The following is a 22886-nucleotide window of genomic DNA, read 5'->3' on the forward strand; positions in this document are numbered from 1 at the left end:
CACGTGGCTAGGATAAAGCGGCAACTCAGTCCGAACACCAGCCCGCACTACCTCACCAAAAAAATAGGAACACAACAACTCGAGGATACACACATGACCTGCGGCATGACTTAGAAGACAGAGCAGGCCAGACCAGATCGATCTATGGATCGTGGGGGCGCACACCAATGCACAATGATGGCCACCTTGCCGGACGTAACAAATACAACCTTGTTCGGGCCGAATACCGCAAACCAGCTCCACCCGAGCTGTGTCGCGACGTGGCCTGACATAGAGGCGCCGCACCCCCCTATGCTTCACTGATGAAGTAATGGAACACGAATTCCCAGAAGGGTTTAAACTCGTAAACATTGAATCATATGATGGGACAATAGATCCCGGGGTATGGATTGAGGACTTTCTTCTCCATATTCATATGGCCCGCGGTGATGATCTCCACGCCATCAAGTATTTCCCGCTAAAACTCAAGGGACCAACTTGGCACTGGTTGAGCAGTCTGCCCGAAAACTCCATCAGCAGTTGGGAGAACCTGTAAGATGCCTTCCTTGACAACTTCCAAGGTACCTATGTCCTACCTTCGGATGCCGACGACCTAAATCACATAATCCAACAGCCCGGAGAGTCAGCCAGGAAATTCTGGACTAGGTTCTTAACTAAAAAGAACCAGATCATCGTCCGGATGCCGAAGCCCTAGCAGCGTTCAAACACAACATCCATGACAAATGGCTCGCCCGACACCTCGGCCAAGAAATGCCAAAGTCCATGGCAGCCCTTACGACGCTTATGACCCGCTTTTGTGCGGGCAAAGATAGCTGGCTAGCTCATAGCAACAACAACTCAAGTAAATCTGGCACTTCTGAAGCCAGAGATAGCAATGGCAAGCCCCGACGCAGTAGACACAAGCTTCGAAACAACGGTGACAGCACCGAAGACACGACGCCGGATTCAGTGGCTCCAAGTCCGGTCATCGGAAGAAGCCATATAAAAGAAACAAACCGGGCCCGTCCAATTTGGACCGCATACTCGATCGTCCATGCCAAATCCACGGCGCTCCTGATAAACCAGCCAACCATACTAACAGAGAATGCTGGGTGTTTAAACATGCCGGCAAGTTAAATGCCGAACACAAGGAGAAGGAGCCGCAAAGCAAGGATGATGATGAGGAGCCCCGGCCACCGAACACAGGGGTTCAGAAGAAGTCCCCCCCCCCAAGTTAAAATGGTGAACATGATATACGCTACCCATATCCCCAAGAGGGAGCAGAGGCATGCGCTCAGGGACGTGTACGCGGTGGAGCAAGTCGCCCCAAAATTTAACCCATGGTCGTCCTGCCCGATCACTTTTGATCGCAGAGACCATCCGACCAGTATCCGTCATGGCAGTTCAGCCGCACTAGTCCTTGACCCAATCATCGATGGGTTTCATCTCACACGATTCCTAATGGACGGTGGCAGCAGGCTGAACCTGCTTTATCAGGATACAGTGCACAAAATGGGTATTGATCCCTCAAGAATCAAACCCACTAAAACCACCTTTAAAGGTGTCATCCCAGGTGTAGAGGCCCGCTGTACGGGCTCAATCACACTGGAAGTGGTCTTCGGATCCCCGGATAACTTCCGAAGCAAAGAGTTAATCTTCGATATCGTCCCTTTCCACAGTGGCTATCATGCACTGCTTGGACGAACAACATTCGCTTGATTCAATGCGGTGCCACACTATGCTTATCTCAAGCTCAAGATGCCCGGTCCATGCGGTATGATAACAGTCAATGGAAACACGGAACGCTCCCTCCATACTGAGGAGCACACCGTTGCCCTCGCAGAAGAAGCACAAAGCAGCCTCTTCAGGTCAAACCTCAATTCAGCGGCCAAGATCCTGGACACTGTCAAACGAGTCCGAACTACCCTGCAGTAGGACAGTCTAGCTTGTCAAGAGCTTGACTAGCAATTTGGCCTCTGCCCCAACCCCGACCAAACTGCGGCCCTTGTACCGTGCGTACATAACTACGCACTCAAAATACCATGGAGATATACGGAGGCACAACTAGGTTGTGTTCCACAATGCGGCTGAACCGCCCTGGACACACATTATTTTACATTTTCTTTTTTCTTTTCAGGTTACTTTTGTCTAGGCTATTACTGGTGACCTGATTGCCGGACCTATCAAAGGACGGATATACCAAGGAGGGAAGTAGCTCAAACGCGTGAGGGAGTCTCTAGATATTCTTCTTGACGATCACTCTATTTGTCTCTGGACCCGCACGCAGCTCCCCCTTGGTCTAAGCAGTCAATTGCAACCATACACTTTGGTACACCTTAATCCGTGAGGGGATTCATTGTACCCCATAACACGGAAAGGAAGTCCGACCACTTTTACGGTTGTTCGGCACCCGAAACTTATAGCATTATATGCATCGGCTCCGAATCATGTCTTGGGTCAATAGTTGGGTTGCCTGGCTCCTGTGCTTGCTACCTTACGTTCCGCTATATTGGCTAGGGTAGTAAAGGGAGAACTACTACGATTGTGCGGTTCTTCCGAACGAGCACCTCAGTAGAGAAAGTCGAAAACTGACTGTCATGATGCGGCGAGAGCTGGTCAGCTATTCGAGAGGTTACAAAATCTTTAGCGATTTCTTCCGCATTGTGCGATAACTAATGCATCATGCGACGAATCGGTTTTTATCCGATTAGGTGTTTACAGTACCCCAAGTTTGGACTTCCGAGCACTAGGGGCTGCGCCTACACTTTTTGTCAAACTCCTATGGCTAAGTGAGGGTGATAAAGCCTTATAGTCCGATTGCCTGGTTCATTGCGCTAAACACCTCCTGTCGGTGTCAAAACCGGCGGATCTCGGGTAGGGGGTCCCGAACTGTGCGTCTAGGCAGATGGTAACAGGAGACAAGTGTAATGCCCCGGACACACCCGCCGGTGGTCGTTACTCCTGGCAGGATCTAGACTAGCCCCACAGATCAATACTAGTCTTTTCTGCGAATTTTATCCTCACTCGTGCGCACCCAGGAGCAACTTCCCGGTCGGTCACCCATCCTGAAATTACTCCAAGCTGAGCACGCTTAACTTTGGAGTTCTTTTCGAATGGGCTCCCGGAAAAGAAGGAATTCCTTATTGATATGAGTAGTCTATCATCCCTATTAAGCCAGGCTATCACATACACCCACACTCAGAGGAACCGACGTCCTCGTCGGGCCATAGGAACGTTCCCTCTTGGCACATACGTGTGTGCATCCATTCCGGTACATGTGCCATGCCGTGTGCCACGACGGGTCACAAACGTCATGAACAACATGACCACGCACCTATTAGCAAACATCCGTGTAACCGCGAGGGTCGGCTCTGATACCAACTTGTAACGCCCCGGACACACCCGCCGGTGGTTGTTACTCCTGGCGGGATCTAGACTGGCCCCACAGATCAATACTAGTCTTTTCTGCGCATTTTGTCCTCACTCGTGCGCACCCAGGAGCAACTTCCCGGTCGGTCACCCATCCTGAAATTATTCCAAGCTGAGCACGCTTAACTTTGGAGTTCTTTTCGAATGGGCTCCCGGAAAAGAAGGAATTCCTTATTGATATGAGTAGTCTATCATCCCTATTAAGCCAGGCTATCACAACAAGGGACACAACATTTTACCCAGGTTCGGGCCCTCTTGATGGAGGTAGAACCCTACGTCCTGCTTGATTGATATTGATGATGTGGGTATTACAAGAGTAGATCTACCACGAGATCAAGGAGGCTAAACCCTAGAAGCTAGCCTATGGTATGATTGTTGTTCGTCCTATGGACTAAAGCCATCCGGTTTATATAGACACTGGAGAGGGCTAGGGTTACACAGAGTCGGTTACAATGGTAGGAGATCTACATATCCGTATAGCCAAGCTTGCCTTCCACGCCAAGGAAAGTCCCATCCGGACACGGGACGAAGTCTTCAATCTTGTATCTTCATAGTCTTGGAGTCCGGCCGATGATGATAGTTCGGCTATCCGGACACCCCCTAGTCCAGGACTCCCTCAGTAGCCCCTGAACCAGGCTTCAATGACGACGAGTCCGGCGCGCATATTGTCTTCGGCGTTGCAAGGCGGGTTCCTCCTCCGAATAATTTATAGAAGATTGTGAACACCAGGATAGTGCCCGGCTCTACAAAATAAATTCCACATACCACCATAGAGAGAATAATATTTACACAAGTTCAATCTGCTGACGTATTTTGTGGCGTGACATCACACCACAATCAAGCCTTTAGTCGAATCGTTTTTATTATACCACCTCTGCGCGTCTAGCGAAGCGGTTTCCTTGGCACATCTTGTCGAAGCAGAGATCGTGTTCCCCTTATCCCGGGATTCTCATCAATACGGACGTGGGTAACCCAACCGCGACGTTGATTGCGGCGCTTGGGAGATAAGCGAGTTTCATCAGGCTGGTGGGGACACATGGTTTCGTCCGCCCATACAAGGGGATAAAGATCTACCCTTTTACCTACGCCTTCTTCCTCCTTTGCCTATCCATCTCTGCGAACTCGAGCTCCAGCGCCCAAGTCCGCACATCTCACCTCAACCTTCTCCAACTATGTCCGGAGCGGGAGGCAAGTGGATGGCCTCCTCCGTTACGGAGGGGCACATCCAGAAGCTGCGCAGCGCCGGATACCTGTCCAGCGACATTGCGCACCGGCTCCCCGATGAGGGGGAGCTCATCCCCACCCTCAGGCCCCATGAGAGGGTAGTATTTCTTTCCCATTTCCTCCGCGGACTGGGCTTCCCACTCCATCCCTTTGTCCAGGGGCTCATGTTCTACTACGGCCTGGATTTCCATGATCTGGCCCCGAATTTCATCCTCAATATCTCGGCGTTTATCATCGTGTGTGAGGACTTCCTCTGCATTAAGCCCCACTTCGGCTTGTGGCTCAAGACCTTCAGTGTCAAGCCGAAGGTTGTGAAGGGCAGCCAAGCGGAGTGCGGAGGCGCCATGGTCGGCAAGATGCCCAACGTTACTTGGATTGAGGGCACCTTCGTGGAAACCATTAAGGGGTGGCAATTGGGGTGGTTCTACATCACCGAGCCGCGTGACCCTGAATGGGCAGCGGCCCCCGAATTCAGATGTGGCATCCCCATACGGCTCACCTCCTGGAAGGAGAGTGGCCGGATATGGGGCAATTCGGAGGAGCTGACTGGACTTCAAGCCTACATCCAAAAGCGAGTGAAAAGGAAGCTCAAGCTTGTCAACGTAGTCCAGGTCATGCTCATCCGCCGGATTCTCCCATGCCAACAATGGGACTTCAATATGTGGGAGTTCGATCCGGCGCAGCACCAGACTTTGAGCGGGCTCTTCGACACTACGTACGAAGAGGCCTGGAGGGTGCTGTTTAAGGGCGCCGAGGCTCCCGCATCTGCCACCGAAGATCACGGATTCAGCTCGCAGCGTCCGGCTAGCGAGGTAAGCGATTTTGCCCTTTACGGGACGCTTGTTTTCCATAGTTTGACTCTATGCGGGATCTAAACTCCCTCTCCTTTGACAGGACTGGATGAAGAAGGCCGAGCAGACTATCTGTCCGGGCCCTTTGCCAGAAGACCCAGTGGATGCCCGCTTAATGGGGCTGCTGGCTCCGGCACCCCATGTGGTGCCGGAGAAGAAGGCCAAGAAGAAGGCCACGGGCACTCGAAAGAGTTCCCGTTTTCAGGTGTCATCGGATGATGACACCGAGGCGGACTCCTCCCATGAAGGCGAGGAGGAGAAGAAAGAGGCCTCTCCCCCAGCAGGGGGAGGGAAGAAAAGGAAGGCCTCCCCAATGAGGGAGGCCGAAGGGTCCAAGAAGGGAAGGACTCTTCCCCCGGACTGCTCTGCCCACGCCAGCGACGACGACAAGGATTGGCCTCCAAGGGCCAAGCCCCTGGCGAGATCGTAAGTATTCGGACTTCCGAATAACTTCATGATTTTTATTTTCGCCACATGGAGTCTTTCTAATGCCGCATACAACCCTGCAGTCCGCCCAAGGAGGATCTTCCCGCTTCATCGAGCGGGTCCTTGGGTGCGTCAGATATGGATTCCCTTCCGACCGCCTCCTCCCCTCGTGATGCGGACGATGCCGAGGTGGGATCCCGGGAAGGGACCCGCCAGGAGGAGGAGGCCCCGGAGGTGCCGCAGGGCAACCTCCCGGACTTTGCACCGGACTCCGCACCGGAACCTGTAGTGGCTCCGGAGTCCGGCAGGCGGCCCCTTCATAAGAAGGGCAAGACCGTGACACCGGTGGCCTCCATCCAACCGGAGGCGTCGAATAGCTTGCTGGAGGCGCTCAAAGGCACTTCCATTGAAGAGGAACACCGCACCGTCATGGGTGCGGTGATTCAGAAGGTTCAGCTTGCCAAGAGCGGGCTGACCGAAGCCTGCAACAGCCTTCTAACAGGCTTTGAGGTAAGAATTGTGATATGTGTAAAATAGTACCGCATAGACATTAGCCCCTGATGCTCGGTTCGGTGTTCGGAAAGAAAAACCGGACTGAGGATCTAAAAAGATATACGCAGGAGTCATAAAAATTATGTCAATATGGGATTGCAGGCTGTGCTGCTGACCTCTGCCGCACTGACTGCGGAGGTCAATACTTTGAAGCAAAGCCTCGAGCGGTCTGAGAACGAACTTGGCTGTGCCAAGAAGCAGCTCGAGGACAAGGAAGGTGAGTAACACCTTATTAAAATTGTACCTTACAGAAAAGGATTTGGTTGCAAGAAAAATGACAAGGATAACATGGGTATTGCAGGGGCCACGAACGAGGTGGCGACCCTGAAGGAGGCGGTGTCCGTGGCCGAACGTAATGCGGCCGCGGAGCGCACCGAGCGAGAGAAGCAGGAGGCGCGGCTGGCGGAGGTACAGCAAGAGCTCCAGGCTCTCGTGGAAAAACATGAGAGTTTGGAGCGCGACTCGAAGACTCGAGAGTCCGAGCTTGCATCGGCTCTTGAGAGTGCCAAAGCCGCTAAGGCCGAAGCCTACAAGGCCCTCCAGGAAATCGAGGCGTTGAAGAAAATAGCGGCGGGTAAGGCATTTTTCATGCAGAGTAAGCATGTGAGTGTGAATTACCTGTCACTTACCCGAATTCGGAGCTCTCCAGGAGCGTTCGCAGATCTGCCCTGCAGCGTGTCCGATGTTGCCGTTTTCTACAGGGCCGAGGAGGGGAGCTCGACGGAGAAGGTCTTCTGGTCTCAGTATGCTGAGGCCGGACATCCGGTGCCCCTTAGCGACCAGCTGAAGCAGCTGGTCGAGCTCCACAAGGTGGCCGAACAGGCCATGAAGGGCCTCATAGTTCAGCTGTGGCCTAAGGAGGCCATGCCTGGGAGCTACTTCGGCCTGGTGCGGCGGCTGGTGGATGCGTGTCCATGGGTTGAAGTCATCAAGCACTCCGCCTGCATTGAAGGTGCCCGTCGGGCCCTTGCCCGCGCTAAGGTGCACTGGGGCAAGATGGATGCTCAGAAGCTTGTGACGGACGCGCCACCGCTGGGCAAGGAGTATTGGACGCCCGAGATGTATTATAATAGTGTCCTGAAGGGTGCCCGCATTATTGCGGGTGAGTGCTCCAAAGATGTAATATTTGAGTAGACTCGCATTTTGTTATCCTGTGCGCTGAAAACTTTGTTCATATGCGCTAAGCAACGCTTGTTAATTTAAAATATTACCTTCTGTGCGGCTGTTTATCAAATCTGAGAGATGGCAAGTCGTTGGCTTCAGCCCCCATGCCACGAGTGCTGGGGTGTTCGGGATAAATTTGAGCACTCTTGTTCCCATTTTTGGGTCCATCTAGGGAGGTGCTCAACACAACAAACAAGGCAACCGGACTTATAATGCTTGAACACTCTCACTTAGCCATAGAATTCTATAATTTTAAATTTCGGCGAAGCCCCTAGTGTTCAGAAGGCCGAATTTGGGGCGCTATCCACGCCTGGGCCGGACAATGCCGGCTCCTCGCTCTAAGCGGCATAAGTCTTTAGGGACTCACAAAAAACCTCTCGAACAGCGGCCGACTCTCACCTCATCATGACGGTCAGTTTTAGCTTTCTCCACTAAGGCGCTCGCCCAGCTCAACTGGGGCGCAATCGCAGTGGTTCTCCCAGTGCTATCTTAGCCGATACAACGGAAGATAAGGTACCAAAACATGGGAGCCGGGCAAACCCAACTATTGACCCAAGACATGATTCGGAGCCGATGCATATAATGCTATAAGTTTGGGGTGCCGCACTGGTGAAAGTGTTCGGACTTATCACACCATGATGCGGGAAACATAAGCCCCTAGTGTATTTAGCCATACCAAAGTGTACGGATGCAACATGTCATAAATGAACATATGTATAAGAAAGAAATGCAATTGTAAGCAAAAAGGTGCTGCATTGTTTATTCAAGAGATACTGCTGTGAATGCAGAACGATACAAATGGTGCGATAAGCAAGGATTGGGACTATTAAACATGTCCCCCTCCAGGGGTAGGCTGCGGAATGGTGTACAAAACAGATTTAATGCTCGTAATGGAGACCACCTGGATATTCGTCGTAGCCTTTCTCCTTCCCTGGCTGTTGCATCGTGAGTTCGGCAGGTCTGCTGCCGGACAGGGCCTCTGATGAATGGAGTCGTGTGGGTAAAAAAAAGAAAAAAAAAGAAAGAAAAGAAAAAAAAGAACGACACACTTGAGAGCCCCTGGTGTGGTTAAGCCACTTTCTGGGCCTATCGTGGTCGTGCCCCTCCCCCCATGCCCATGGTATCTCCAAAGCGTAATGATGTACGTGAAGGACCTGTCTTGAAATTTTGCAGGGGCTGGGGTTGGGGCCGCACTGCTACGCGTGCTCGGAACATGCCAGGTGGTCTTGTTGTAGGTTACTCCGGGTGCGTTTAGCTGTGTCCGGTCGCTTAACGGCCGGACTCGAGAATTGCCTTAAGAGGCTGCACTGTACTTCTGCCGCGAGAGCCGCTGTATGTTCCTCCGTTCGGAGAGAGTGTTTCGTGTTTCCGTTGACCGTGATGACTCCTCGAGGGCCTGGCATCTTGAGCTTGAGGTATGCGTAGTGTGGCACCGCGTTGAACTTTGCAAACGCGGTACGTCCGAGCAGAGCATGATAGCCGCTGCAGAACGGAACTATGTCGAAGATTAACTCCTCGCTTCGGAAGTTATCCGGGGATCCGAAGACCACTTCCAGTGTAACTGAGCCTGTACAATTGGCCTCTACACCTGGTATGACACCTTTAAAGGTCGTCTTTGTGGGTTTAATCCTTGAGGGGTCTATGCCCATTTTGCGCACTGTATCCTGATAAAGCAGGTTCAGGCTGCTGCCGCCGTCCATCAGGACTCTGGTGAGGTGAAATCCATCGACGATTGGGTCTAGCACCAATGCGGCAAATCCGCCGTGGCGGGTGCTGGTGGGGTGGTCCCTTCGATCAAAAGTGATCGGGCAAGAGGACCATGGGTTGAACTTCGGGGCGACTGGCTCTATCGCGTATACATCCCTAAGTGCACGCTTCCGCTCCCTCTTGGGTATGTGGGTTGCGTATATCATGTTCACCGTCCGCACTTGTGGGGGGAAACCCTTCTGTCCTCTATTGTTCGGTGGTCGGGTCTCTTCCTCGTCATTGCTATACAACCCCTTGTCGTTGTTTTCGGCAATTAACTTGACTGCCTACTTGAATACCCAACAGTCCCTGTTGGTGTGGTTAGCTGGCTTGTCGGGGGTGCCGTGTATCTGGCACGAGTGATTGAGTATTCGGTCCAAATTGGACGGACCCAGAGTAGTTCTTTTGAATGGCTTTTTCTACTGACCGGATTTAGAGCCTCTGAATCTGGCATTGACTGCCGTATCCTCGTTATTGTCGCTGTTAATGCGGTGTTTGTTCTTGTTGCGACGCAACCTGCCATTGTGGTCCTTGATATCCGGACTGCCAGAATTTTTGCTGAGGTTGTTGCTGCGGGCTAGCCAGTTGTCTTCTCCCGCGCAGAAGCGGGTCATGAGTGATGTGAGGGCTACCATGGATTTCGGCTTTTCCTGCCCCAGGTGCCGGGCAAGCCAGTCGTCACGGATGTTATGTTTGAAGGCCGCAAGGGCCTCTGCATCCGGACAGTCGACGATTTGATTTTTCTTAGTTAAGAACCGTGTCCAGAATTGTCTGGCCGATTCGTCTGGCTGCTGAATTATGTGGCTTAGGTCGTCAGCGTCTGGTGGTCGCACATACGTGCCCTGGAAGTTATCAAGGAATGCGGCTTCCAGGTCCTCCCAACTCCCAATTGATTCTGCTGGTAAGCTGTTAAGCCAATGCCGAGCTGGTCCTTTAAGCTTGAGTGGGAGGTATTTGATGGCGTGGAGATCATCACCGCAGGCCATGTGGATATGAAGGAGATAGTCTTCGATCCAAACTGTGGGGTCCATTGTGCCATCATAAGATTCAATATTCACGGGTTTAAACCCTTCGGGGATTTGATGATCCATTACTTCATCTGTGAAGCATAGTGGGTGTGCGGCGCCTCTGTATTGGGCTATATCACGACGAAGCTCAAAAGAGTTTTGTCTACTGTGTTCGGCCCGGCCGGACTTGCTGTGTCCAGCGCGACGGTTGTCGTCACGTATCATGGGGCGCCCCCGCGATCCGTAGATCGATCTTGATTGTCTTGCCTTATCTTCCAATATGTCTCGCAAGTCCGGAGCGTTCCCCTGTGGTCTTGTGCTTTTAGAGCGACGCCGAGGTACGGTTCTAATGGAGGGCCTAGAGGCCTCTCTATCGCGGCCACAGGGTGGCCAGTCAGCCGTATCGTGCTCTGGTGATGCGGGTTTATATGCCTCCTCCTCTAATCGGGGTAGCAGCTTGCGTTTGGGGTAGCTTTTGGAGGGGCGTTCGAGCTCATGCTCTTCGGCCGCAAGGACTTCAGTCCATCTATCGGCTAGCAGATCTTGATCAGCTCTAAGCTGTTGCTGCTTTTTCTTGAGGTTGTTTGCTGTGGCCATAAGCCTGCGTTTAAAACGCTCTTGTTCGGCGGGATCCTCAGGCACGACAAATTCGTCGTCGTCGAGGCTTTCCTTGTCTCCGGAGGGAGGCATGTAATTATCATCCTCTACCTCTTCGTCTACCGCTCTCTTGTGAGGGCTGGCGTCTCCGTCCTCCTGTGCTGAATCTTGCTGCAGGGGGTTGTCTTCGGCACTGTCTGGGGTGTTATTATGTCCGGTGCCGGAATCTCCATTCTTGCTTTGGCGGGATTTAGAGCGGCGCCGCTGACGCCGGCGTTTGGGCTGTTTCTTGGAGGGGTCATCCTCCTCTGTTCCTCCGCCGTTCCCATCCTTTGGGATATCCACCATGTATATGTCATATGATGAGGTGGCTTTCCAGTGCTCGGTAGGCGCTGGTTCTTGGTCGTCTCCGGCATCGTCGTCCATACCGTCGATGTCTTCGGAGTCGAAGTCTAGCATGTCGGTTAGATCATCGACAGTTGCTACTAAGTGGGTGGTGGGTGGGCTTTGAATTTCTTCATCGTCCGCATCCCAACCGTCCTGACCGCAGTACGGCCAGGGCTCTCCTGATAACGAGAGATACTTTAGCGAACTCAAGATGTCGCCGAAAGGTGAGTGTTGAAAGATGTCCGCAGCGGTGAACTCCATGATCGGCGCCCAATCGGATTCCATTGGAGGGGGCGCGGGAGGTTCGGAGTCCGGCGAGGAGTCTGGCACCTCGGAGTCACGAGCTTCATGAGGGACAAGGTCAGTGTTCGGCTCTATCGCCGTAGAGGTTGCAGCCCCCGAGGCGGTGTCTAGCCACCTGTCCTCGATCTGCGTAGTCGGCTCCGAATTGAAGATCAGAGCGGACTCGTGTGCGGCCTCCAGGGTACTGTCCGGCTGCAGAGCTAAATCATGCCCATCGTGACAGTGCGGCGCGCTCGGCTGTGGCTCGAATCCATCGAAGATCAAGTCCCCGCGGATGTCAGCCGTGAAGTTCAAACTTCCAAATCTGACCTGACGGCCAGGGGCGTAGCTTTCCATCTGCTCCAGATGGCCAAGCGAATTGGCCCGCAGTGCAAAGCCGCTGAATACGAAGATCTGTCTGGGGAGAAAGGTCTCACCCTGGACTGCGTCGTTGTTGATGATCGAAGAAGCCAACGAACCTATCGGTGACGACACAGAGGAGCTCTCAATGAAAGCACCAATGTCGGTGTCAAAACCGGCGGATATCGGGTAGGGGGTCCCGAACTGTGCATCTAGGCGGATGGTAACAGGAGACAAGGGACACAATGTTTTACCCAGGTTCGGGCCCTCTTGATGGAGGTAAAACCCTACGTCCTGCTTGATTGATATTGATGATGTGGGTATTACAAGAGTAGATCTACCACGAGATCAAGGAGGCTAAACCCTAGAAGCTAGCCTATGGTATGATTGTTGTTCGTCCTATGGACTAAAGCCATCCGATTTATATAGACACCGGAGAGGGCTAGGGTTACACAGAGTCAGTTACAATGGTAGGAGATCTACATATCCATATCGCCAAGCTTGCCTTCCACGCCAAGGAAAGTCCCATCCGGACACGGGACGAAGTCTTCAATCTTGTATCTTCATAGTCTTGGAGTCCGGCCGATGATGATAGTTCGGCTATCCGGACACCCCCTAGTCCAGGACTCCCTCACCTCCTTTAAGGACCAAACTCTAGAGTAAAGAGTGTTTAGATTTATCCCGAACACCCCCGAACTTGCTACGTGGGGGCTGAAGCCGATGACTGGCCAACTGTCAGATTTAATATAAAACGGCCGCACAGGAGGTAAAATTTTCAATAACAATCATTATATTACATAACGATCTTGTTTCATATTGCAGCGCAGGATAACATGAATGTATTCATGGAAATATAACATCCTTGGCACATTGCTCCGCCACAATGCGGGATCCCTCCAAGACAATGTCATAGTACATCTCGGGCTTGCGGTGCTCCTTCCCTGCGGGCGGTCCTTCGGTCATCAGCTTCGTGGCATCCATTTTCGCACAGTGCATCTTGGCGCAGGCGAAGGCCATTCACCCGCCTTCAATGCAGACCGACCGCTTGATGGCATCAAGCCGAGGGCAGGCACTGACCAGCCGCTTCACGAGTCCAAAGTAGCTGCTGGGAATAGCTTCGGTAGGCCATAGCCGGATTATTAAATCCTTCATGGCTAGTTCGGCCGCCCTATGCAGCTCGACTAGCTGTTTCAGCTGATCGATAAAGGGCACTGGATGTTCTAGCACAAGATATTGCAACCAAAACAGCTTCTGCGTAGAGCTCCCCTCTTCGGCTTGGTAGAATTCTGTGGCGTCGGACACGCTGCGCGGCAGATCCGTAAACACCCCTAGAGAACTCCAAATTTGGGTCAGTAAAAGGAACCTTTTCTTCACATATTTGCTCTGCATAATAAAGGCCTTACCCGCCGTGATTTTTCTGGCCTCCTGGATTTCCTGGAGGGCGCCTTGGGCTTCAACCCAGGCATCGTGTGCGGATTGACGAGCCTTGGTGAGTTCGTATTCTTTATCCACAATACTCTGCTCCAAGGACTCACACTTCTTCACGGCTTCCTGGAGCAATTGTTGGACCTCACAGACCATGGGCTCGTGCTTTTCACGAGCGGCCTGCTCCTTGGCCGCCTTCTTCTCGGCCTCGGCTAGCGCCTTCTTGAGAGCCTCAACCTCAGTCGCTGCTCCTAATAGATATCATGACATTTTTTATTCAAAATAAATTATTCATCCGTATTGCATACAAACAAGGCTTTTGCATACCCTAGTTATCCTCCAGTTGCTTCTTTACATGGCCAAGCTCTTCCCTGACCCGCTCCAGACTCTGCTTTAGTTCGGAGACCTCAGCAGCATGGGAGGTTGCAGCCAATAATGATGCCTGCTTATTCACATAGACATTTTTATAGTTACTCTCCTGCAAAACTTATTTGATCTTCTGTCCGACATTTCTTTTGGAACACCGGACAGTGTATCAGGGGCTACTGTCTATATTGTGACATTCTTTTTATATTTAATTTCATTGCTTACCTCAAAGCCTGTTAGAAGGCTTGTGCAGGCATTGGTCAGCCCGCTTTTCGCGGACTGAATCTTCTCAATCACCGCGCCCATAAGGGTATGATGCTCTTCAACAATGGAAGCGCCTTGCAGCGCCTCCAACAAAGTATCCGATGCCTCTGGGTGGACAGAGGTCACCGACGGAATAGGTGATACGTCTCCAACATATCCATAATTTATGAAGTATTCATGCTATTATATTATCTGTTTTAAATGTTTAATGGGATTTATTATACACTTTTATATTATTTTTGGGACTAACTTATTAACCGGAGGCCCATCCCATATTGCTGTTTTTTTTGCCTATTTCAGTGTTTCGTAGAAAAGGAATATCAAACTGAGTCCAAACGGAATGAAACCTTCAGGAGAGTTATTTTTGGAAAGGAAGCAATCCAGGAGACTTGGAGTAGACGTCAGGGAAGCTTCGAGGTGGCCACGAGGCAGGAAGGCGCGCCCTACCCCCTGGGCGTGCCCTCCACCCTCGTGGGCCCCTCGTGGCTCCCCTGACCGACTTCTTTCGCCTATATATGTCCATATACCCTAAAAACATCAAGGAGCAGAATAGATCGGAAGTTCCGCCGCCGCAAGCCTCTGTAGCCACCAAAAACCAACTGGGACCCTGTTCCGGCACCGTGTTGGAGGGGGGATCCCTCACCGGTGGCCATCTTCATCATCCCGACAATCTCCATGACAAGGAGGGAGTAGTTCACCCTCGGGGTTGAGGGTATGTACCAGTAGCTATGTGTTTGATCTCTCTCTCTATTGTGTTCTTGATTTGGCACGATCTTGATGTATCGCGAGCTTTGCTATTATAGTTGGATCTTATGATGTTTCTATCCCTCTACTCTCTTGTAATGGATTGAGTTTTCCCTTTCAAGTTATCTTATCGAATTGAGTCTTTAAGGATTTGAGAACACTTGATGTATGTCTTGTCGTGCTTATTTGTGCTGACAATGGGATATTCACGTGATCCACTTGATGTATGTTTTGGTGATCAACTTGAGGTGACCTTGGGAATCTATGCATAGGCGTTGGCACACGTTTTCGTCTGGACTCTTTGGTAGAAACTTTGGGGCTCTCTTTGAAGTACTTTGTGTTGGTTGAATAGATGAATCTGAGATTTTGTGATGCATATCGTATAATCATGTCCACAGTTACTTGAGGTGACATTTGAGTATCTAGGTGACATTAGGGTTTTGGTTGATTTGTGTCTTAAGGTGTTATTCTAGTACGAACTCTATGATAGATCAAACGAAAAGAATAGCTTTGTGTTATTTTACTACGAACTTTTGAATAGATCGATCAGAAAGGATAACTTTGAGGTGGTTTCGTACCCTACAATAATCTCTTCGTTTGTTCTCCGCTATTAGTGACTTTGGAGTGACTCTTTGTTGCATGTTGAGGGATAGTTATATGATCCAGTTATGTTATTATTGTTGAGAGAACTTGCACTAGTGAAAGTATGAACCTTAGGCCTTGTTTCCTAGCATTTCAATACCATTTGTGCTCACTTTTATCATTAGTTACCCTGCTGTTTTTATAATTTCAGATTACAAAAACGTATATCTACCATCCATATTGCACTTGTATCACCATCTCTTCGCCGAACTAGTGCACCTATACAATTTACCATTGTATTGGGTGTGTTGGGGACACAAGAGACTCTTTGTTATTTGGTTGCAGGGTTGTTTGAGAGAGACCATCTTCATCCTACGCCTCCCACGGATTGATAAACCTTAGGTCATCCACTTGAGGGAAATTTGCTACTGTCCTACAAACCTCTGCACTTGGAGGCCCAACAGCGACTACAAGAATAAGGTTGTGTAGTAGACATCAAGTTCTTTTCTGGCGCCGTTGCCGGGGAGGTGAGTGCTTGAAGGTATATCTTTAGATCTTGCAATCGAATATTTTAGTTTCTTGTTTTATCACTAGTTTAGTCTATAAAAGAAAACTACAAAATAATGGAATTGAGTTTGTCTCATACGCTTCATCTTTTTAATATCTTTCGTAAGAATGATGGTAAGGAAAATTGTACTCAACTGCTAGAAGAAGAAGTCTATAAAATGTTTTGCACTAAGTGTTTGAGTGATGAGCTTGATTTCAATATTGTTAGTATGAACTCTTTGAATACCCATGGTACTAATGATGATTGCACTAGTCATGATGAAAATGTCTCTTATAAGCATGTCAATTTTTGTGGAGTGCATAGAGTTTGCAAGAACACACCAAATAGAGAAATAGATTTTGCAAGAGGCATAAGTATTTAGAAACTAAATGGTTGCAAGAAAGGCTAGATGTGAGTGCTAAAAATTTAAAATTTCTTTGCCGTACTTGTGAACTTTGATATGAGCATGGTCATTTACATATCCAACGCAAATTGTTTCATGATCGAATCGTGTCCAAAAATTGTGATGACTTGATTTCCCTTGCGCATCGTAATGAACTTAGTTTGCTTTTGGGTTATGAAGAAATGAAACGTTTAACTAAGCATATTCCATAATTTAGCCTTGGGAAATTTCTTGATATTGATCTAGAGGAAATTTATATGTATTGTGGGGTGAATTGCATTGAAAATCCTCATATTTCCAATTACATAAAGAAAAGAAAGCAAATAGAAGATGAAGAGAATACTAATGAAAGGGAAGAAACTTCCCAATACTCTCCTATTATTTCTTATGATGAATTAGGTAACGAGGAGGAGCTTTCTATTCAACCAATCTCATTAATAAGGAGCTCAAAAAAGAGGGTTAAACTCACACATGATGTGAAGAAGAAAAAGTAAAGACGGACAAGCAAAGGTGAAAAGGTATCCCTCCCAAATGATGTTGCTCCTATTACTCATTGTGATGATGATAATTGCTATACTATTGGTGCTATCCATACTATTAATGATGAGAGTGATTATGCTTATGATATGAAAAGGCCCAAGCTTAGGGAAGCTATGTTTGATGAGGATGACATGTTTGAGAATATATTTGCTGAAATTAATGTTTGTCCCAAGCTTGGGGATGCTATGTTTAATGAAGATGGTATTTTTATCCTCCCAATTTTTGATGTGCAAGTTTATTGTGATGATAGCATGCCTCCTATCTATGATGGTTATATTGATGAAAGTGGGTTTGGAAGAGTGTCAACTTTAGGAAGTAATGATCCCACTATTTTGGAGGGTGCTGAATCTTATAATATTTATGAAAGTGGATTTGGAGAGGTCATGACTATATTTAGTGATGAATCCACTATTTTGGAAGAGGTTTCAATTGATTATGATGAGAACAAAGTTGCTACTTATGATGATTATTGTGATGAAACTTATGCTATAAAAAGTAGTGATGATTATATTTATAAAACTTGTCATGATTAAGATTATCCTTTTTTTGAACATTACTCTTTTGGGCTTATTCCATCTGTGCCCCCAATTCCTTAGTTGTGCTCAGTTTTCCCCACGCTTCAAACTTTTGCTCACTTTTCCCCATTCCCTTAGCTGAAACTCTCACAAATGTTCATAACAGACGTTTGCCGTCTTGGCCATTAACTGACTTGTGGGGCCACATTGGACTCTATTGACTGTGGCTGTGGCTTCGCTGTTTGGGCCGTGTTTGTGTTCATAGGACGAGCCCGTTAGTTTGTTGGTAATAAATTAAAAAGGGAGCCCAATTAAAAAAGCCTGCTATGGATGGATGCAGCCTGCTATGCATGCCCGACTTTGGCATCGATGTGGCCTGCTATGCATGCGAACACCGCCACGCACGCATCTAGTGACCTAGACCTAATCGCATGCATGCACGCCGACACGCACGCATCGATCCATGCCGCACGGTTGCCGGTGGATTCAGTCGCTCTGCAGTGTCGTTTCACGCGTCGCAGGCATACGTGCCGGTGGTAAAAGGGGCAGGCTGCACACACGGTCACGTCCATATGTCGAGGCATCGGTTCACACCGCAGGCTGCACACACGCTCGTGAATGGGAGGCAGGCAGCCGCCAACGCAGAGCACGCAGAAGGGGGAGGCAGGCAGCCGCCAACGCAGAGCACGCAGAAGCGGGAGGCAGGCAGCCGCCAACGCAGAGCACGCAAAGCACGCTCGCATCGATTCACGTTCACAAATTGATGATCGCATCGGTTCACGCATGCACTGAGTCACGATCTACGCCGGTTGCGCGTGTACCCACTGCGTCTCCCGCGGCTATTTAAACTGCCCTTCATTGCCTCTTCTTCTACAGATCCATTTGCGCCTCCAACTTCTCTTCTTCCCCCAAAAGCCAAAGCCGTTCCACTCAGCGAAGCGAGCAAGATGCAGTACAACGGGTCGATGTTCCAAGCGCCGCCCACCGTGCCGGAACGGTGGTACCCCGCCAACATCGTCGTCGAGGAATCTCTCCGCGTGTGAGCGTTCTCCCGCTGGAGGGGAAGCACTAAGCTTGCACGGGGGTTCCTCCATGCGGGCTTCCACCACCTCCCGGCAGGCTCGCCGCCCATGTTCAACCTCGTGGAGCAGCGTCCCCACGCGAACGCTCCAGTGGTAGGGCTCGTCATCCACTTCACCAATAGGTTCGATGCCTACTACCTGCTCGGCAAGGTGTATTGGTGTGGGTGCGAGTTCATCGCATTCACGACCTATAACATCTTCACCGACTTCGAGAGCATCTTCCCCGCTCACAACCGCATGCACAGCCTCCCGTACTACGTCGGCGACAACGACCTTGAGGAGGAGGAGTACTGAAGCCGGTAGCGAAGAAGACGGTGAAGCCGGCGGTTAAGGTGAAGACAATGGTGAAGACACGGCGGTGTTGCCCTAGCTACCCTATCTATCTACTATGTAGTGTGAGTTTGGTTTGTGTGTTGCCCGAGATAGCTACCCTATCTATGTAAGGTTAATTATTAGGGATTATCTATCGGTGTCTATGTAAGAACTTGGCCCTAGCAACCCTATCTAAATTAAGTTATGTGTGTTATATTAATGCTTTGTTAGGTTTGTATTTTGTTTGTCCCATGTTTAGACACGGCAAATTGGCATGGGAAAAATTAACCAAACAAACTAAAATTGATGTGTTTATATATGCCTTCTAAAAATAAGAACATATTGTACATTTGTACACGGCTTTGGTTTGAGAGCTTTGTATTTTTTAGGTATTCAAAGAAGGGCTCCCTTCAAAGAATACTTTGGTTTTCAGAAATATTGAAGTATCAAATACTTTGAGATATTTGGCTTTAGTCAAAAGTGTAGTTTTAACTACACTATGTTTGAAGTATATAAAAAAGAGGGTTAGACCTCTTTTTCTAATCATGAAGTATTGGTTCGCTAGGCATAATAAAAATGAAGGGACCCATAAAGGAAAGCCAAAAAAATTCCTCAATGAGATAGAAGAGATTGGGCAATCAAATTAATGAAAAAAGCAATTAGAAACAAAAAAGAACAAAGCAATCCTTCCTAAACAAAAAAAGAAACATCGCTTGTTTCTGGGCTTTCTCTTTGGGCCCGCGAACTAGGTTTTTTTAGCAGAACTGACGAACTCAAGGACAAAAGTTTGGCAAGTGCGAGAGAGAAGAGATGAACTTGATGTATATCCCTTGTGCTGCTCAAGTACTACTTACTGTCATCTGACGAGCTAGGGTATGATCCAACACTCGAGGTTATTAGCTAACAAAATAATCCTATCACTGAACTGGTAGTTGTTTTCTGCTGAAACTGAAAGTGTCGAAACTTAACAGTAAACTGCATACATTCAGAGATCGACAGTTGCACTAAACAGAGTTGCATTTTAGATAAACATACTTGGATTGCTAAACAATGGCAACAACAGTAGACAAACATCTCTAATGAGAGATGTCCATCAAGTAAAAAAATTCCTAGAGCAAGTATTCCTAAAGCTATCAGATTGGATTGCTTCTTCAACTCAATAAGCTCCTTGAAGTTCTTGTTCATCTTCTTCAATTCCGTCTTCAGTTCAACATCTACCGGACGCGCTGCTGCTGCCGGAGCGGCACTGTCATGGGGCAGATTGGACTTGCGGATTGCATTCCCCCTCGAATCCAGCAAGCCCGACCGTTGCAGCCTCTGGATGTAATCATCTATCCACTCGAAATGGTGGCATTTCTTCACGATCTGAAAACGAAATCATGTAACCTAAATCCAAATCTAACAGATTTTTTGAGAAATTAGAGATAAAGGATGTGAGGAAAACTCAGATCTAACCTGCCCCTCCGGCTTGCTCTCGCATTTGACGAACTCGCGCCCAAAGTTCCCATTCTTCTCCTCCTTCGAAGTCAACCGCTTCAGTGGCGCAGTCCGTGGGCAGTCAGTGCATCGAGTCATCGGCACTAGACCATACACCGGCCACGTGGAACGGGGGGCTGACGAGGAGGTCGACATATCGCCCGAGAGGAAGAAACAGAGGAATTGCTCGTGAGGAAGAAGAACGAGGAGATGGGGAAAGAAATAGAGGAATTGCTCGATCTGCTCGATGCCTTTGTCTGTCAGATGGAGAAGAGGAGAAGGGGAAGCTATATTGACGATTTTCCACATTGTATTTTGCAGTTTGAATATTTGAACCAACTCTTAACACTGACATGTGGTGGTCATGTGCGAAAAATACAATTTCATATGTAAAGTGGGGCAGATCGTAAAAAACCCGAGAAGGACAGTGCAGTAGCCAATCAGGATGCATCACGCGGATCGTGCATGCCTGCCCCACATCTGACGGGTGGTGTTTGGCGCTTGGTAGGATCCGACGGTGCACGTTCAACGCTAGGGTTTGGAGCATTTCTACGGGGTTATGAGCGAGTCAACGGGGTTATTAGGGTTTGACCAGATTTCAAATGGCCATAACTAAATTAGAAAAAATCGCAAAAATATAAAACAAAAGTAGTTCGTCCATTTATGAGACCTAGTTACCATAAAAAAATATGAACTCAGTATGGGGCGTTTTTTTGAAAAATCATTTTTTGAAGTGATTTGTCGAAATCAAGTTCAAATATTTTTAAAAAATTCAAAAAAATTCAAAATGTTGTAATTCTTGCGCACATAGCCGTCATATGTGACAAGGTTATGAGAAAAAAATATAAACTTGGTGTAGGTCATTTTCATGAAAAAAGTCTTCACACAAATGAGCTATCACCTATGAACATTTTCAGAGTTCGTAGAATAGGGAGAGAGGGTTTAGGGTTTGAAAAAAAAACAAAATAATTAAAAAAATCAGAAAAATCTCCATAGCTTCATTTTGGAGTGAGTAAGAAGGATCTCAACTTACTTTTTCATTTTCATATCTAAAACGTGTTATTTGACGGTTTTGAAATAAAAGCATATTTTTTCAAAAAAAGTAGTAATATGAATATTAATCAATAAATATTGAGACTTTGTTTTTACCCTATATATATGGAATAAGTGTTAATAAAAATATATATGCCTCATTTAGGCAAGGTCAAAAAAACTTGATTTCAAATAGGGCTATTTACCCTAGCTTTCGAGCTCGTTTCTAGCACATTTCTCATTCGGACTGTTCACCTACGAATATTGGACTCTAAATGCTCGATCAAATACACCGCACAGAGCAATGAACCTCCAATGTTCAACTTCAACTTTGACTCGAATCCAAATTTTGGCCCAAATTCAAATATCGATTTAAATTCAAATTTTGATGGAAATTTGAATTCTGACTCAAATAAGAAACCAAAGTAGAAGCAACATTATTACAACTGATAAGTTTTCACAGTAGCTCAAATCTACCAAGTTTTAAGATGCCAACATCTTAATAAAAATCTACCAAGTTTTACGCGATCCACTCGCCCTCAAATTGACAACACAAACATTTCCCAACAACTTAATTCAAATTTTCGACTTGCTCCTTGTGTTTGCAGCTGGCTTCACCGTCTTGCTCCTGGTTTCCCTAGTTGAGATGCTCTTTTCTTTTAGACTCTTGTTCCTTTTGATCTTGGGCTTTACTTGGGGTTTTCCTCGTGGAGGTGCTGATGGAGTAGTTGCACTCGCCGAGCACTTGACGACCATTTGACGGTCATCTATGGGTTCAATAATCTTTAAAGGCACAATTGGAAAAATTACGCCCTCCTCTTCCTCTTTTATAGATTCAAAACCATCAAAGGCCATGGTTTCAAAATCTTCTGCTTCTTCATCTCTTGGCCTTTTCTCCCTAGAGCTGGTAAATAAAATTATAAGCCATAGGCAAAAAAGAGAACAAATGCAAACAAAAGGGTAGCTGCATTCTACAAAGGGTGCAAACACATACCAAGATGCTTCATTTGCTACTGCATTCTCCACTGCTTCATTTGCTGCTGCATTCTCCACTGCATCTTTAGTCTCCATCGCTGCTGCATTCTCCTCAGCATTGGCTGCTGTCCATCTTTCCTCCTCTCCAAATGATGCATCCACTGCATTGGTACAAAGCCTAGCAATATGCCCTAGAACTCCACATTTTTTGCGAGCACGCTTCTTTGGTAGACGACCCTCCTCACCTGCTCTAATCCTCTGGTTCCTTGGTCTTCCTGGTGGTCTAGTAATGACAGGAGCATGGAGTTTGAACCCTAGATCTACTATGTTCCATTGATCTTTCCCCAATAGTGCAGGCACATTGTCAGCATAAGCAGCCATAAATTTGGCAACAGAGAAATACTCAGAGCAATATTGATCAACTTCACCATCTGCACCCCCGATAACGGTCATCAGATGTAGGGCATGTATGCATGGCTTCCCACGGATTTGCCATTGCCTACAAGTACATTCTCTAGTACTTAGGTTCACTGGATACTTCCATACCCTATTTTTAGTGTCAGTATAGGTAACCTCTCCCTCATATGTACCAGATCGAATACATTTCATCTTCAGTCCT

The sequence above is a fragment of the Triticum dicoccoides genome, chromosome 3B (genome assembly GCF_002162155.2).
Source record: "Triticum dicoccoides isolate Atlit2015 ecotype Zavitan chromosome 3B, WEW_v2.0, whole genome shotgun sequence".
Classification (NCBI taxonomy): Eukaryota; Viridiplantae; Streptophyta; class Magnoliopsida; order Poales; family Poaceae; genus Triticum; species Triticum dicoccoides.